Source organism: Dermochelys coriacea, chromosome 1 (assembly GCF_009764565.3).
Source record: "Dermochelys coriacea isolate rDerCor1 chromosome 1, rDerCor1.pri.v4, whole genome shotgun sequence".
NCBI lineage: Eukaryota > Metazoa > Chordata > Testudines > Dermochelyidae > Dermochelys > Dermochelys coriacea.
In genome coordinates this window covers 115035921-115052677 of record NC_050068.2, presented here as the reverse complement: position 1 = coordinate 115052677, position 16757 = coordinate 115035921, and the positions used below count along the sequence as shown (strand labels likewise).

Genomic DNA, 16757 nt, shown 5'->3' with positions numbered 1-16757 from the left:
AGAACTAGCAACCTGTGGATTCTAGCTGTGCTATAGGGAGTCATTCAAGTGGCTGGTTTCAGAGTAGCAGCCGTGTTAGTCTGTATTCGCAAAAAGAAAAGGAGGACTTGTGGCATCTTAGAGACTAACAAATTTATTTGAGCATAAGCTTTCGTGAGCTACAGCTCATTTCTGTAGCTCACGAAAGCTTATGCTCAAATAAATTTGTTAGTCTCTAAGGTGCCACAAGTACTCCTTTTCTTTTTATTCAAGTGGCTGTCTCCCTTGCATTGTGGGAGATCCTCCCCTCTCCCAGGGTAACATTGCTTAGTTTCCATAAAGGGTTTTATGTAGGCATTTACAAGGTTCTGTTTTACTACCCTTTTAATTCACTCTGTTTATAGGGCGGGGGTGGGGGGTGAAGAAAAATGAGCTCCAGTTTTTCAGTTTGTGGATGACTTCTGTATTTTCATCTTTCTGTCATTCTCTCTGAGGTAATTAGTGCAGTTGAGTGACTTACTGCAGCCTTTCATGAAGGGCATGGTTTAAGAGGGTAGTGATCATTAGTCCTCAAATAAAAGGCTAAGTTAAAACTAGTGCTAGGACATTGACTTATTCTGTAAACTTTGTACCTGTTCTATTGTAGTGGACTTCAAGCAAAGAATAGGTATGTTTATACAAACTTAAAGGCTCTTTCTATCAGTCAAGTGACACTTCTGGAACCAGTGAAACCTGGAAAGAAATGTAAGACTACCTAAAAGGTAAGGAGCCTAATATGTTAGGAGAGCATGCCTCTTAGAATGTCAGTTTTGATTATGATGCGTGGTCAAAAAGATCAGCATAACCTAAAATATTGATATTGCGTTCCTGTAGGATTTAGGATTTGAACATCAGCAGTATGTTTAGCGCTGTATAGAACATAATGGAATATAAATTTCTCAAGGCAGGGACTACAAAGTGTGCCATGAAATGCTTCCCTAATCGTTAAGATTAAAAAAAAATGCCCTCTACTTGCAAGGTCACAGATTTAAAAATATTCTTAAATTCAGGAATAAATGAGTATGGTTTGGATTTCTTCAGTGGAGGGCTTCAAGCCCTAATATCTTCCTTGACTTGAACTGTGCTTTGCTGCGTGACAATTGTGACTTCCCCAGAAAGGGGTTTATCAGCCAGACAAGGAGACCTTCTGAGAGAGAACTAAAAACAAAAGCTGTGTCTGGACATTATAGATCTGTATCAGGAGCAGTGGAAGTGTTAGGCCTGTGTCATTTGTAGCCACTTATGTCCTCACCAAAAACCCAACCCAGTAGCTAGTGTCATCTCTGATTTCCAAGTTTGAGGTCCTGTTTGTGTCTGGTGGCAGCAGGCTGTGATAATGATTGAAATATTTAAAGGTCCTTACCCCCTGCCTAGGAATTTGATTTCCGTCTCCACAGTTCATTTAGCCAGCACATTAAATCTAAAGCATGTGAGTTGAATGTGGGCCATAACAGTTTTAAGGAGGGAGGACATATCTCAGACAAGCAGGATATGAGTGCAACACAAAAGCCTGTGAATAAATAGCTCAAGAACACATAACAGGGTACTGGGCCCTAAGGCGCGCACACACACACACACATCCCAGTGCACCTGTTACAGCACTGAGAGTTGTCAGCACTGGCACATAACTAGGAGCAAGCATGTGACCTATGGGAAGTTAGTTATAAGGTTTCCTCTCTCTCAGGTAGGAGCAGTAGAAAGGGGAGACCCAATATCAGAAAAACCCTAGTGTCAGTTTCTCCAAAGTATCAGGAAAAGCAACTAAAAGGAAAAAATGCATCTACTCATCCAGCTGAAACTCACAAGGCCCTGGGTGATGGTTGGTACCTTGTTCTTTGACTTGGTTTGTGCTGGTTTTGAGCTTTGGAAATAAAGCAAGCCCTGAAGAAAGGGATGTGAAGAGACCGGCAGTTGGGATTTTACTTTTCCATCTCCAGCTGGAGTGTCTTCACACCTACCTAGAGACCCTGCTGCAAATTAACATGGGTAGGAAAAAGGCTGGATCAGGCCCTGTCCTTTTTAACTTGCACAGGGACATTTATCTCCTTTCTTTAGAGGCTTTTCTGTGTTTGGTCGTCACTATTATCCTAGTGCCCCACAAATATTATTGAATTTATTTTCACAATGGCAGGAATATAGCCTCGTTCTGAGTCCCAGTCCAGTTTCTTAATGGCAAGGTTGTCTTTCCTCTTCCCATTATTTAATGCTGGATCTGAAAGTTTTTTTTATTGATCATTGTACTATCCTAGAAATAAGAGGTGTTACTGGCAGTTATTGACAGGTTGACAATGCAGGCTCATCCTCTTCAGTATATTTTCTTATATCTTGTGCAGTTCAGCATGCATGGAGGAAAGGGCTTTCTGCCTGTGAGAGGTTGAAATTATGTGTCATGGTTACAGGGTGAGCTACACCTCTGGTCTCTCTGAGTGCATCTCCTCAGGCATCAAGCCTTGGGCTTTCACCTCTTCTGGGGTGGGATAATGTAATTCTCCCACTCATAGACCAGGCCCTGGGCTACAGGACTCTGTATCGATTGTGTTCACCCAGCAAGCCCAACTGGGTTCAGTGCCTGGTGTTCTATCCTTCAGGAGCTTGTGACCAGATAGGATTAAACAATACTTTGGCTTAAACAGGCTAACAGTAGGAATAAAGCATAACTTGGGGGGTGCCTGAGAGTGTTGGTTAAGGAAAAACTGGTCAACTGGGGAACACCACACCTTTGGGTGCAGTGGATCTAAAATTTCTTTTAGAACCAGTGTCAGTGAGCTTGCCCCATACACTGGGGGGAGGGAGAATGCTCAGAAGCTTATTTCGAACAGCACATGCAGAGTCTAATGCTTACATCTCAGATCAGTGTTATCTGAAGTTGGAAGGTGGCCAAATGACTAAAATAAGCACTAGTCATCAGTAGAGCCCAACAGAAGCCTACTACCACATTTGGGTTGTCGTAGGGTCCCTATTTCTCCTTTTTGTATTGATAAGAGGGTTGGAATCTGTTCACAAGACTAGAATGCCAAGGAGACTTCAATTTTGTGATTAAAGGGCAACAAAACTTTGGCACATGAGGGAACAATGCTATTTTTGGCCTGGCTTGGAGAGCACTTGCTCCAGTAAATACATATTTCAGTGTACAAGGATTCAGTCCTAATGCTGATATGGTCTTCAAAAAGCTTATATTCAGGCAGGTGGGGTGGGTAAGAGGGAATTTCTCTAAATACTGGAGTTTTGCTCTAAAGCATATGCCTTTCACTCATCCGTTTAATCCAAGAAAGGCAACATAATGAAACATTCCTAAAAATTAATGAAAACCAAATAATTACTTTATAAAGTTAACCACTGATTATGAATGACTTAAAATGGGGGTGGGGACCTAGCTAAAGATGTACTTACATTGTAAGCTCTTTGGGGCAGGGACTGTCTTTTTGTTCTGTTTGTACAACGCCTAGCACAGTGGGGTCCTGTTTCATGAATGGCTCCTATGCCATTATTAATAGCTTTAAAAATGTGGGTATCCCTTCAGAACTGGTGTTGTCTTCTTATAGACAGCAATTTCTGCATATTTATATGTATCTCACAGCAATGAATATCTAAAAAGGTCCTGAATGGACTTCAGAAGCTTCAAAGTGCACCCCCCCAATCAAGAACTGGTTTGTAGGCTGAGAAGTAATTACAAGATCTTTTTTTTAAAAAAGGTGGGAATCCCTGCTTAGAAGCAATGCTACAAAACAGACTTCTTTTCACTGTACTTTGTGTGTATAAAATGGAGTCCTGCTAAATGTAGCAGGAAGCTGTATGATGCTCCTCATATACTCAATTCAGTACAAAAATATTTGTCTGAAAACCAGAAACTAAAAGTCAAGGTTCTAGCTAGCACACCCATAAAAAGAGTGGAATACATGGAAATGCACAATTAAGGTACCCCAAACAGATTTAATAAAGCCCTTGTATCTAGGGCACTCTGTTTGTACAGCCTTCAGTGAAAACCGGCAGGTTTCATGTTAGTAGTCTGGGAACGCTGGGAATTAGGAACGCCATATCCCCTCGTTAAGTCTGGGGAAAACTGCAACTCAGATTTCAGCCTATTATTTTGACAGTTGCTGTGGTATCTGAGTAGTTGTGTGTCACTTTCCCATTTCTGTTCTCTAGTCTCTTACATTTTCCAGAAAATCCAGAAGTAAAGACATAATATTATTAATGTGAAATAAGAAAGATTCTTAAACAAAATGTCTGTCTTCCTTTCTGATTCTTAAGAAAGGAGCAATAAAGGGTAATATGATTTCTTTTCATTACAGTTCACCTTTAAGGAAGACTTTGCTGTGCAGTTCCTGCCCATTTTAAGTCAATGTAAAGCAGTCTTCTTATCAGGGTGACATTTGGGTTTTTGCCTACCCCAGGAATGTTTCCTAGTAGCTAATCCTGTTATCCAAGGTGTTGCTTTCATATGTCTACACTTTACAATCCCTTCCCAAGAAATGAGATTCTGAGAATTTTCGCTGCTGCTGCTTGTGGATGCATCTTTAGAAATAATGAATTGCCATTCACAATCTTCTTCAAGTGAACCAAATAGCCTGCGAGGAGTTAATTGTGTAGAGTTCAGGCATTCATTCAAGGTTCTCAATATTTATCCACAATCACGTGTATGTAATCAGGCTATTAAGATGAACAGTGGCTTGGGGTGTTACACCCCGAGAGTCACCAATTGTTCTGAGAGTCTATTTGTATTGTATCACCTTGCAGCGAGATGAGTGAAATGACCCTTAATTTCACTGACTTTGTGTCATCACAAGCATTCTTTCTTAATTTTAGATATCACTAGTGGCACTCTGCTTCTAGCATGGCAGCATACATGATCTGTTATAGCATGCCCAACTTTTAGTAACCTGTATGCTGTCAGCATTCACTAATGACAGCAAGCAAAGCTGCCTGTAAGCACTATCTGAGGTCTGACAAGGATTTCCAGACCATAAGATCCTTCTGTTGAAATTTAGTGTCATTAGGTAAGTGAAATTGTGACCCATTATATCAAATCCCTTCTCTGCACTCTAATTTTCCTCCAAGAAAGCTTAATTTGTATCTTGGCTGGGTTTTGGACATTGTGCTTCTGTGTACACTGGTTCAACCCCATGCTATCAGTGGCCCTTTACTCCTAGAGATGAGGCAGGTTTCTATATACTGCCTTTGCTATTACTACTGTAAATGGCTGAGACAGAGGGTGTGTCCAGAGGAGGAGGAGAATCTTTGGCCTCAAAAGCCAAAACATCTGCTGCTAATCTCTTACTGTCTGGGAACTTCAGTCAACAAACTCAGAAGGAATTAGGTTAGATTTAGGTTGTCTCTTTGACAAAAAGGTTATTGGAAAATCCAAATGTGCAGAGTTCCTGGAAAATATATGTAAGGGAAATAAAAATCACTTTAAAATGATAAAATTACTCCTATAAGAGAGGGCTGCTACATTTCGTAGTAACCAACACAGGACAATTCATTTTAAGTTATTCCAGGTAGAGGAGGATTCTTGTTGCATCCAGAATACCATAACCAATATTTGTAATGATGCATTAAGTAAAAGAGCATTTCTTAGTTTCATCTGTGTTCATTTTCCCTTCTCACTTCTTTTCCCTATTGATTGTTTTCTAAAATGTCATCACACCAATTCCTTTAAGTCTCAATGGAAATTCTAAAGGAGATTCTTACTCTTCAGTGCTCATTTTCCATCACCAGTACTTGAATATTTTTACATAATAAACTATTTTTTAAACAAAGAAAAATCTTCTCACCTTGAATTTGTAGGCTTTGTAGGTTGTTGCTTCTGGAATTCTGGGGGATTCAAGAGAGGTTGGCCACACCCACTGCAAGGTCTCTCCTACACCCAGTCTGCTCTAGGAAAGCTCTCTTTCACTCCAGAACAAGAATGAGTATGGATCAAGTGGAATGTGTCACTCACTTTATGGGAATGAGCTGAATTTTCTTGGTCTTTAGCTTCTAACCTCCAACAATTTAAAGTTATTTTGCCTTCCGTTCTCCGCCTCTATTCACTGTAAAAGCATTTCTAGCTGTAATTTAAAGCTGCGGTAGCAATGTGCAGCTCTCACATAGAAGACCCTGTATTTGGAAGAGTATTAGCTCAAGAAGGCTAAACAGTACTGAGTAATTTTACAGAGAGAGCAGAGAAGTTGTAAGGCCTGGTCTCACTACAAAGTTAGGTTAACGTAAGTAACCTTGCATTGACCTAGTTGAGCATGTGTCTACACTTAAATTTGTCCCCTGCTTCCCATTACACGGACATTGTAACACCAGCTTCCAAGTAGTGTAGAGCTCTTCTAATAACCCTTGTGTCTGTTCAAACTCAGCAGACAGTTACTCCACTTCCACCTGGCAGCAACTTTCCCCCTTAGATTCACAGATATTATACAGGATACAGTGGGCAGCTATAACTAATGAGATGATTTGGTTTTGGTTTTTCTCTCTGGGATCCAATTCTGTGAGTAAACAATGACATCATCACTTCTATCTACCAAAAGCACATTCAACTGTCATTCTGCACTTGCTAAGCTGATAGTTGAATCTTTCTTTGTCAAAGTGGCCACAGTACAGGTTCATGAGCAAGGGGTAGGATCACTATTGACATTTCACCATTCCCAACAGTAATCTGCAGGTCAGGAAAGAAAGTCCCTGCTTGCAGCTTTCTGAACAGTCCTGTCTTCTTAAAGATGAAAGCATCATGCACCTTACCTGACCAGCCAACACTGATGCTGGTGAAATGTCCCTGGTGATCCACCAGTTCTTGTATAAACATAGAAAAGTAGCCCTTCCAGTTGATGTACTTTGTGGCAAGATGGTAACAGAGGGTTATGTGATATGCATGCCTTCTATTGGATATGCAGGCTGTCTGTGGCTCCACTGCAGTTCAGAAACCCCATTGCTATAAATCCATCCACTACATCCTGCCATTGCCAAGACTCATAGTTCTGTGTAGCAGGAAACTATTAAAGGTCCTGAACACTTGCATGACAACAGCCCTCCCAGTGGATTTTTCAACTCCAAAATGATTTCCCACTGACCAGATTCATTGCAGATTTCCACAGTGTGATACCACTTACTTCTGGTGTCCCTGTACTGGAGGGTTGGGTACAACAATCCAGGAAGTGCATGTGGAAGTTCTGCAGCCACAGCTCACCATTCCAAGACTGCATTACAATGTAGTCCCACCACTCAATGCTCGTTTCTCGGCCCAGAAGTGGTGCTACACTATCTGCAGCTTGCTTGGTGCAACCAGCAACCTCAGTTTAAACAAAGAAAATAGACTTATTTACCAATATTTGTGGGTTTTTATACACATCACAATGCTATTATATTTACCCTCATCAGCATGAATCATGTTAGACTGGCTTACACAATACCTTCTGCACTCCTTTCCAGTGAGAGTGACTTGTTTGGTGCAAAGCATTTTCTTTGCAGTTAGACTGAGCAGATGGAAATAAATGCATGCTTTTAACAAGTGTGACTTTCTATAACACTTGACCTTCATGTGTGAGTGAGATGGAAATGCAAAACATTTACACCCACCACCTTCCAATGCCTGAAGATACACTCAAATTGCATATTCTTGGGGAATATATCTGTCTCAGTGTGACCATGTCTCCTGGCAGTGCTGCCCCTGACATGAATAACATCAAGCTACAGAGTACTAGCATTCTTGTGTTGCTTTATCTATCCTAGAAGCTTCTTTGGGTGGCTAGACTAGTGTGAATAATGTGAGATGAGATATATTGGAAAGTAACTCACTATCTAGAAGTGTACTATGTAAGTTACCATTATTTTAGCAGTCATTAAAATCAGGGAGCTGAGAACAAAAGAAAAATAGATGGGTAACATGTCACTACAAAGCAAAGGCAGATGAAGATTCATTGATGGTCCTAATCTCTGACTTAATTTTAGGATCAAGTTCTGAAACATATAATATTTGAGCATCACTTTGCCACAGTAAATAACCTGTATAATAGGATGCTCAGCTTTCTTTTTAGTATACAAGGAATATCAGATTCCTGCCACAGCTCTGTGGACTTCAGTTTTATAGAAATAGTCCCCTGCTCCTGCACTGGACTCTGTTCATGTCAATCCCCTGAATCCATGTGAAGGCCTCTTGATGTCATTGTGGATCTCAGTTCAGGACTGGGGTCTTAGGAAGCACTATGAAAGGAATGTTCTGTTTTATACCATTCTGTTAGCTGGGGATTCTAATGTCAAGTCGTCTTTACCAGCTACTATATAAACTAGTTGTTCAGTGGTATGCTATGAAAGTTCCGACATCTATTCATGGAGAAGTTGGTATCTTTTCTGACTTCCATTGCCATGTGCTATGTAAAATGCCCAACGTGGGGAGGCAAAGAATGTACAGAACTTTGTTAGCGATGAGAAGTAGAATCTCATTATATTTACACTTCACAAAATGGAAGCTGAGTGGAACCACGTGATCATTTGAAATAAAATAATTTTAAATCCTTTCACTAAACTTTATTTTTTAACCAATTGTAGCCTGACAATTGATAGCAGAACCTTTGGGCTTGAACCTGGTCCCAACCGCATCAGTAGCAGAACTCCCATTGAAGTCAGGATTTGGCCATCAGACTTGTAAGTGGTATTCACACTGGGCAGTATAGTCTACTGATAATACCTCTTAGGAAGCATGAGCTCACTGAACAGCTGTTAACAGTAGACAAAGATTTGAAAGTCAACTTGAAATCAGCAACAAGTCAGAGCTTGGGACAACTTAAGAGCAAACATTGATACCATATATCTCATCTTTGCTCAAGGTTACGATGAAGTTGCCAGCTAAAACTCATTCTCTCCTTATAGGGTACTGAAGCAGGCACTACACTATCTGCCACTTTTATTTATGTTGGGTGAACTGATCTACAAGTTGTTGAAAAGCAAAGAGAATGCTCTTCCATCCTTGGGATTGTAATGAAAATAATAGACCAGATTCTCACATTCTCTGTGCTGCTCAGGTGGCAAAAGGAGCTGGATTCTGGCAGTAAATGGCCCGCTGAGAATGCCTCCATCCCTGCGCTAGCCACCTTCCCTCCGTTCCTCTATTAGGGATATGCAGGGGGCAAAAAAGGGTGTCTGGGTTGAGGAGGGGCAGATGGAGCTCTGCTCTACTGCACCAATATTTAACTGATGTAAGGTCATTAGGTTGCTCTAATTCAAGTCAGGATAGTACTAATGCAGAATGACCCTCAGAACTGGGAAGCCATAAACAGCTCTGACAGTCCTGCTCCAGTGTAGCAACCTGCATGGAACTTGGAGAGAGGAGCACGGTTTTCAGATGGGAAGAGCTTGGAAGACACCACCCGAAAGCTAATCTGTGTGCATGTGGCATGAATAAATGAAAAAACATTTGATTAATTTTGTTAGGGAAATACAAAGTTTATCCATAAAATATATTTACAAATGTTTATTCCAATTTAACTTTCACTATGAAACAATGAATTGTTGAGATTTTTTTTTTTTTTGCATAGTATAAAAATACAGTGAAGATTCCCAAAACTGACGGTGGGAAGCCAACACAAATTTATCTTCCTGAAGATCCATTCGACCCAAGTCCATAAAACGATCACCTGCAAACTCAGTCATGTGATGCATGGAGAGGGCATGAAGCAGAAAGCAGCGTGCGCACTAAAACACACAATTGTATGTATGTACAGATCAAAAGAAGAAAACACGCTACCGCTTAAGAAAAACAGGAGTGAAAGCAATATACGACTGAGCGTGCTGGACCGTAAACGAAAGATGGTGGCCTTCCGGCTATTACCAGCCCAGGGGGATGCTATACATGACGTCACTCCTAGGACAAGACCCGTATGAGCATGAGCTTGGCAGGATGGCTTCACGACAATGCCGTCTCCGACCTCACATTTTTCCCAATTTTTTATCAGCAAGGAGATTGATTGTTTATTTATTTAAATAAATTATGAAGGCATGGTCGTCACAATTTTACCAGTAGCAGCTGGCCAAGAAAATGCTGCCTTAGGAGACTGATAGCAGACTTACTTTTAGAAATACTAATTTTACAAGTGTAATTATTTTTTTTTCCCCTCACTCCTGACCTCCCACCTATCAATAATGAACAATTAGTGATGGGTCAGGGTAGGGTATGAGTATTTGTGTAGCCAGATGTGTATATTATTTTTGTCATATTTGAATGAAAATGTCTGTATTTGGAGAGAATCTTCTTTTTCCCATATCTTCTTTATTTATCAACTGATTTTGATAAAATTTGAAATGGAGTCAGTTTTTTCTTTTTTGAAGGCCTCATGTTGCGAGGCCCTAAACTGTAGCTTAGTTGACCGGTGCTGGATTAAGCCATAAAATATTCTCTTAACAAAGAGCTTGGTTAGTTTTAGGAAGATGGACTCTTCTCATGTATTTACCCAGCATGTGGTGCACGAAACACCCTGTCTGCACCAAGCCGACCTCAGTTTCAGGTGAGAACCTGCCCCATGGTATCATGGGGAAAGGGCAAGTCAAACTTTTGAGCTAAATTGAGCCTCATAGCTGCATGCCTTTGGAGGTGGGGGGGGAATTCTAAGCCACACTGTTTCAGGGGCCCAGCGGGGTCGTGCTAGTTGCAGGCCCTTAGGGGAACGAATGCTGCCTCCTCAGTATCCAGTAATACACCGTGATGGCTTGGGGGTTAGCGGCGGTGACTTGTACCCTCCTATGACTCTTTTGCCCATCAGTGAAGTAGGTGAAAGTAGTTCTTGCATTTACGGAGCAGCCTAGGGGAATTTGATAGGGGCCCGGTTAGTGAACTGGAATTTTGATTCAGCGTGTTTTGATCTGAACCTCCCTCCCCACCTGCTGACTCAGTGGCATGCACCCCTGCCACCACTAGGGCCCTGGGCTAGGGTCTGGTGGGGAGAGAGGGCTCGGACCTCTCTACCCAGGCTGCCACCCCCGTTCCTTGTGCGTGGTGGCCCCCATCCCGACTGACTCTGGCCGGTAGGCCTTACTGCCCCATCTCACTGGAGTGAATTTACTGATTGTGGCCACTAAGCCTTACTGCCCCTCTAAGAGGGATGAATCTAGTGACTCTGGCAATTGGGCTGCATTGCCCTATCTCATCAGGGCAAATTTACTGACTGTAGCTGCTGGGCTTTACTGCCCTGCCGACTGGGGCAAAACTATTGACTCTAGCTATTGGACTGCATTGCCCTATTAGGGGTGAGTACAGTGGTGATTTTGGCCATTAGGCCTTATTACCTCGCTAAGAAAGATGCATATATTAACTCAGGCTTAGGAGGCATAGATGTAGGTTACGTACGCCCCAACCCCTATACCCTAAGAGAGATTGGGCTCACTTGCCCTGCACTGGACGGGATTCTCCCCAAACCTGTGTCACACCCGCAATAGCATAAGATTTAAAAAAAAAAATCAGGATTTTGGGAGCAAATTGTAGGTTTTTTTGGTCTGTCTTTTGATTGTTGAGCTCCCCCTGCCCATCTCCTATGGATTAGTGTTGCTGACTCTTCCAAATGTATACAATCAGATGACTGCTGCAGGAGCTCTGGCTGGCTGCTCACCTGATGGTGCAGGGCACCCAGCTTCTCCCCAAACTCCAAAATTCAAAGTAATTCTGTGTCCCCCACCCCACATCAGCCCACCCCTTGCCCAGCAATTAAGTCTGCACCTCCCCAATCCCACCTCAGCCTACTCCTGTGTCACAGACTCTAGTGAGTGTCCCCTCCTGAGCCCCCGCTAGGACTTCTGGGAGGGGAATGCAAGCCTCTGTGCTCTGGATCCCTGGGGTGTGTTTCAAGCTCCTGAAGTCTGAATGGAGTCCAGCCACTGCCCCAACTTGGGGTCCCTAGATCTGCATGCTGAGAGTCTGCCTATCTGGCACCTTCTCCGAGTGTTGGAACCCGCAGTCCAGCTACCCTTCTGGGTGCTGTACTTATCCTCCAGTGGTACTTCACTCCAGGGCTTTCTTTGGACTGGGGTCCAAGTCCCTTGCATTGTCTGGAGTCCTTGGGAGCATCTGGGCTCAGGAAAGAGGGCAGGCATCTCCTGCCCTATTAGGCTGCTATGTTCTGGGTATCCTTTCCTTTCTATAGCCCCCTGACCCAGCTCTCTCTTGCTCAACACACTTCCTCTTCTTATCTGGTTCCTGTGTGTTTCTTTATTTAACCCTCACCCCACAGCTACCTGATCTCTTTTGTTCTTCTTCTTCTAAGTGTCCATTGCTCCTACCTTCTCCCAGTCCTCCAGAAGAATCCACTAATCTGATTTTTCGAAGAATGCAGCCTATCCCTTGTCCCAGATGTTTGCACCTGAATAAGGGTCATTAAGTTCCAAGCACCTCCTACTGTATCTGTCTAGTGCATACCTGTTTACAGGGCTTGTCAGTAATGGTGGATCCACATACACACAGGCTTTCATGACAGCAAATTTTCATGGTACAGGAGGTGGAGAAGGCAACCAGTGAGAAGGGGTTTACCCCAGACATGGCTGAAATTCGTGAGAGGACTGGAGTGTCTGTGCTGGTCTGGCAAGAAAATCTCGAGTGTGTTGACAACACTGATATTGCGCACCCCAGATGTTCAAACATGAGGCAGGCCACAAAAAAACGAATTTTTTTTAAAAGTGTTTTTTGTAGTATTATTTATTTGCCTTCTGATTTTTGAGTCAATAGGGCACACTTAGGTCACATTTTCAAGCTCTTCTCAACCACGAGAACTAGAAATTTATGGTCTGTTTTTGGGGCGGGGGAGAATGAAAGTGGAGATTCTCAAGTAACCGCTTGTTTCCGGGAGCTGGGGCTTAAGTAAAAGATCAAATATTGTGAGACCTGCAATAAAATCATATATAGGCAATATTGTGTAAGAGCCAGGCACTGTCTGACTTTTTTTTTTTCTTTTAACTATCTTAAAAGACAGCAGTGTTTCTAAAGGATGGCGTTTTAACAGGCTGATGAGTTTAAAAAGCTGAGGGAAGCATAGATTCCTTAAAGGATAGTTTCCCCCCTTTACAACTGAGCAGTCTCCTCTTTGACTTTACCAGATGCTGAAAGCTAACAGTTGTCTCTACACTATTTTGAGTAAACAGAGGTAGCCCTACTTAGGGCTTTTCAAAAAAATTCCATCCAAACTTTCTTTGATGAAGAATTAGAGTTTTGAGTAAATATTTTGTTTTGTGAAAAGTGTCAGCTTCCTGTGCACAATTCTGACTTTTTATTTAAAAAAAACAGACAGTCTAAAATTGATTTGGAAATGCCATCATGTTGGGAGTAGAAGGATGGGTGCATTGCACCCCCAAATAGGCTGGGTTCCCCAGCTGGATTACATCTACCATGATCAGTTACTCGATGGTGCACCACAGCTGCTCAGCAAGAAGAGAGGCTTCAAGGGAGATGTGCTTTGGCTAGGGCATGGATTCTTACAAGAAATTTTTTGGTAGCTTTAGAGTGCGGCCACCAACTCTTGCTGGTGGCTGCTCTGACAATTTTTCCTCAAATACTTATGTTTTTCCTAAACTTAATTATGCACTTATACGTGTCCAAATCATTGTAATTTATTTATGCAGGGTTTTTGCAGACTCCATAATAAAAATAATGTAGAGTGGTCTCTCTTCTTCACTGGACCTAAATAGAATAGAAACAAAATAAGAATGTGCTTGTCTTTTTTGTTTTGTTCTTTTTTGGCTGTTTTTTAAGATTTGCTAGCTAGTAAGGCTGCTGCTGTGAAAACCGATATGTATATTTGTATATATCACTTCTCATAGCAGACTTACTAGCTAGCTGGAAGGCAGTGAAAAGTGATATTAACAAACATACAAATACCGCTTTTCACAGCAGATTTATGCAGCCCTGGAAAGCTGCGGATGGAGAGGTGGATAGGAAGCGGGTGGCGGGGCAGGGCAACGGGGGAAGGGGAGGGGAGGTGAGCCTGGGGCTGGAGCTCAAAGCCCCTTAGGTGGGAGATGGAGCCTGAAGCTCTCTGGCCAGAGCCTGGTGCCTGCCACCCCAGGGCTGAAACTGGAAGCCCTACCACCCCTGGGAAGGTGGGGAACTTATACCAGCTGTGGGCTTTTCTGGCATTTGTGGCTGTAAAGGAGGGCAGGGCCCAACACCTGCAGGCAGCCCCAGGGGAGGGCCACTGCTTTTCCCCTCCCCCATCACTGTCCAGGAGGCTGTGGTCAAAAAAAAAAAAAAAGGCTTCTGGTGGCCACATTTGAAAAACAGTGGGCTAGAGAGCCTAGGTCATAGAGGAGAATGGAGGAATGAGGCACTATGGTGGCATTTCCAAATTGAAATTTGTATTTTTAGTTGAAAGTTTTCAGTTATTAGCGAAAATTCTGCACAGTAGAAAAAATCATTTCCTGGTCAGATCTAGTTCTAATACATAACAGACTGCTCATCTTTAGATAAAACTATTATTTACTTGTTTTACTGTAATACCCTAGGCATGGAGCAGCAACCCATTCAAAGCAGGGGGAAAATGCTTCTGACTTCAAAGCAATGGATTTTTATCTAAGAAGTATGATACAGCAAGGTCAGGAAGCAGTGGGAGAGTGCTCAAGGGGAGATATATAAGCCCTAGGCTAATTAAGGTGTGGTTCCCTGTAGACTAGGAAGGGTGGCTACAGGTTAATTGGAGCACCTGTAGTCAATTAAGGCCCTGTCAGGAACCTAATAAACCCCCCTGCTTCAGGTAGTCAGTGTGTGTGAGGAGAGAGAGGGAGGACTAGAGTTTGGAGGTGTGTTGCTGAGACTTGAGACACAGGAGAAAGGGAGACACCTCTTCCCCCTTGGATAGGGTTATCCTCGGTCCTTGATGCTGGGGGAGGGAAAGATACCTACAGAGGTTCAGAGGGGCTGGGGCTCAGAGTGAGGGGCAAACCCAGACTCCTCCCCCATTTCCCTTCTCTATCACCTTCCTTGGCCATTAGTGGGGTCTTTGGTGCCACAAGAGCAGGGACAAGGAGTGGTGTCTTAGCCCCCAACCAAGAAAAGCGTGGGACCTACCATACCAACATTGGCCATTTTGTCACACAAGATAGAAATAAAATCAGTCTTTTTGTTTCACAAAGCCTTCAATCCCTTAAAGACATTTAAACAGGGATGTAGCTACAACACAGATTTACTGATTTGTTGAACTGTCTTATTCAAGAAACATAGCTATGCAATATAATCACTAGTAAACTGGATGCAATTAAAATCTGAGAGAGACCTAATTTTTTCCAAGGGGGAAAAAAAAACAAAAAACCTACTTTTGTCACCAGAAGAATTGTTGCCACAGGAAATTAAAAACTGTATGCATTGATGCAGCTGGCAAATGCCTGAAAATATACATGATTGAAAGGTATGCTCCGTTTCTTAATATATCCTCAGAATTTCATTGACATCCCTAAATAAGTCTTTCACCCTTTGCACAGCCCAGCAGCCTAAAGCTCACCCAGCTGGAGGTCTCTGTGATCTTGAACAAACTATGAACATTATTTGAAAAATAAGTTTTTGTTTTTTAAAATGATGATTGGCATTTCTAAGGCCCCCGCCACCAATCTTAGTACTCAAACAGCGATATGTGGGAAAAGAAGAAGAATGGGCTAGCAGAGGAGGAGAAACAATAACAGAATATCTTAAAGGTATCCCCTGGTCATCTCAAGAGTCAGTTCTGAGCCTCTTCCAGGTATACAATAAGTAGATCTAAATTTATGAAACTCAGAGATGTGTTGCTTGTTCTTTTCAATTCCCTATAGATTGGGCCCTACCAAATTCACAGTCCATTCTGGTTAATTTCATAGCCAGAGGGTTTTAAAATTGGTCAATTTCACAATTTAAGATGTTTACAACTGAAATTTCAAGGTGTTGTAACCCTGAGGGTCCTGACCCAAAATGGGATGGGGGGGTGCAAAGTTGTTGTAGGGAGGTCCCAAGATTCCCACCCTCACTTCTGCACCCTCCCAGCTTCCTGCAGTTAGAGGAGGTGGGTAGGATCTCCCCCATGCTGCTGGGAGCACTCCAGCCAGGGGCTCCTAGCCTCTAGTCCACGCCAGATTAAGGCAGGGGCCCCGAGCAAAAATGGGTGCGCTGGCCTCGGAAGAAGCCCCAGGGCAGAAGCCCCTACTGGGTCACCCCGAGCCCTGGCAGGACTACAGGGGAAGGCACCCCAGCTGCAGCGGCTCGGAGTGGGGAGAGAGAGAGGAGCCCTGAACCTAGGCTACCCCCAGCTCTGGCTGAAGTGGCAGAGGAAGTCCTCAGCCCAGGCTGCCTCGAACCCTGGCTGCAGCTGTGGAGCAGAAGCCCCCAGGGGAGAAAGCTCTGGGCTTGGTGGCAGGAGCCGTGGGGGGCTGAAGGCAGAAGCCCAGAGCCCTGGGCTGCCCCAGCTGCAGCTGCTGGCTCCCAGTCAAACTGGAGCTGCTGCAGGAGGAAGCCCCAAGCTCAATGCCTGGTGTTGTGGCAGGAGCCATTGGGGGGTAGGGGAAGGGAAGCCCACAGCTCAGCTCCTGGGCTGCTGCAGTACAGAAGTGAAGGTGTATCACACTCATTTCTGCACTGTAGGTGGGTCTGATCTCCCCTTGAAAAGCGGCCATGCAGTGGAAGGATTACTTCTGTCCCTCTTCAGCACAGCGGAATAGTAGCTAGGAGCCCTGGGCTCCCAGCAGCAGCAGAGAGCAGATTTCACAGGGGAGGCCTGATTTCACAGTCTGTGACATGTTTTTCATGGCCGTGAAATTGGTAG

The 16757-nt window shown here is 43.3% G+C and overlaps 1 long non-coding RNA gene across 2 annotated transcripts; it reads left to right on the top strand.

Moving 5' to 3' along the window:
- The first annotated feature begins 371 nt into the window (after positions 1 to 371).
- LOC119849672 lies at positions 372 to 10862 on the top strand. Of its 2 annotated transcripts, XR_006277335.1 has the most exons (4): positions 372 to 473; positions 626 to 740; positions 8551 to 8646; positions 9550 to 10862. It is a non-coding gene; the product is annotated as an uncharacterized LOC119849672 (long non-coding RNA). The 2 variants fall into 2 exon arrangements; XR_005290526.2 differs by lacking the exon at positions 8551 to 8646 and having other exon boundaries at positions 9537 to 10862.
- The last annotated feature ends 5895 nt before the right edge of the window (positions 10863 to 16757 follow it).